Source organism: Saccopteryx bilineata, chromosome 12 (assembly GCF_036850765.1).
Source record: "Saccopteryx bilineata isolate mSacBil1 chromosome 12, mSacBil1_pri_phased_curated, whole genome shotgun sequence".
Classification (NCBI taxonomy): domain Eukaryota; kingdom Metazoa; phylum Chordata; class Mammalia; order Chiroptera; family Emballonuridae; genus Saccopteryx; species Saccopteryx bilineata.
The window spans coordinates 58,967,616-58,969,177 of record NC_089501.1 but is presented as its reverse complement, the minus strand read 5'-3'; the positions used below and the strand labels follow the sequence as shown (position 1 = coordinate 58,969,177).

Sequence of the window (1,562 nt, the reverse complement as noted above, 5' to 3'; positions counted from 1 at the left end):
CTTTTAAAGTATTAGTACTAATAGTTAACTAACTTGACTGCTGTTGTGAGTCAAGGGGCAGAGAGATTAGCAGACGAAATCATTAAGGATTAACAATGGACCACTGCTTGCTCAGGTAAATGGCTTTGAGTTTAAGCAGTGTCCTACTTTTTCTCACAAGATTCTAAAAGGCTTGCCTATAAAGAAATTGACATAACATTAAGAGAAGCTTTCACCCAAAGATATACAGAGTGCACTTGCAAGATAGCCTAGTAGCAACATAATTTCAGAAGACATTAACTGTTATTATTTCTATGGATTCCCCTTCATTCCTCTCATTATCAAAGAATTTTGGAAAGTATATAAATCTCATGAGAACATCTCATTGAGAAAGCCTAGCAATTGCCTTTAGTCAAAAGACAATTCTCGTGCTCGCTTCGGCAGCACATATACTAAAATTGGAACGATACAGAGAAGATTAGCATGGCCCCTGCGCAAGGATGACACGCAAATTCGTGAAGCGTTCCATATTTTTGAACATAAAAATGAGACTAAGAGACATGGACAAGAGTGTGGTGGTTACCAAGGGTGGGGGGGGAGGGAGGACATGGGAGGGAGGGAGGGAGAGTTAGGGGGAGGGGGAGGGGCACAGAGAACTAGATAGAGGGTGACGGAGGACAATCTGACTTTGGGCGAGGGGTTTGCAACATAATTTGATGACAAAATAACCTAGACATGTTTTCTTTGAATATATGTACCCTGATTTATTAATGTCATCCCATTACCATTAATAAAAATTTATTAAAAAAAAAAAAAAGACAATTCTCTTAGTAAAACATTCTTTTCTTGCCGACTGCGCTCTCATCCTAGGCCACACAATGGGCCATTTTACTATACCTTACCTAAGATACTATTGTCTAGTCAAATATTACTTATTTATTATATTTAAACACTAGTTAAGTTCTGACTCTATTCTTCTCAGAGTGTACCACTATCTGCAGATCAAATAAGCAAGAAGAAAGGAATGTTTCTTTACTCTATCACATGAAAAGGTTAGGGAGGAAAAATGTTGAATTAAGTGAAGGCTGAAAGGTGCTCTGTGCACAGCTACTGCCTCCTACCCATTCACAAGTCACAATCTATTCTTTCTAACATGATTAAGAAGGAATTCTCCTACAGACTTAACCCTTTACGAGGGATATCATAGCCAGCCACTTATGTCTATGAGCCCAGTTCAAGGGGCTCACAGGCTTTTCTGTGGAACTCACACCCTCTGTCTCATTTCCAAAGAAATTACTATGAATCTACAGGGAAAGCACGGTACTATTATCCCTGTGCCATAAATAATAGCACACACCCAGAAAAGGGGGGATATAAGGCCCGATTAATTCAAAAGGTCAAAGGGGGAGGAAGTATCGTTGTGCCTTTTCTCTGCTGTGACTTTGTCAACCAGCAGTCATTGATTGGCTTCCGAGAGGAAGACACATACAGGTGTTGGTCCCACACAAGAAGAAAGCCCCTGATTGGGTGATACAGGATGAGAGATGGATAGAGAATTGATGGACAAGGGGTTGGTTTTGTCC

The 1,562-nt window shown here is 40.2% G+C and overlaps 1 non-coding gene across 1 annotated transcript; it reads left to right on the top strand.

The window, feature by feature from the left end:
• The first annotated feature begins 407 nt into the window (after positions 1-407).
• On the top strand, positions 408-514 carry LOC136316493 (U6 spliceosomal RNA). Its single transcript, XR_010727725.1, has one exon. It is a non-coding gene; the product is annotated as a U6 spliceosomal RNA (small nuclear RNA).
• The last annotated feature ends 1,048 nt before the right edge of the window (positions 515-1,562 follow it).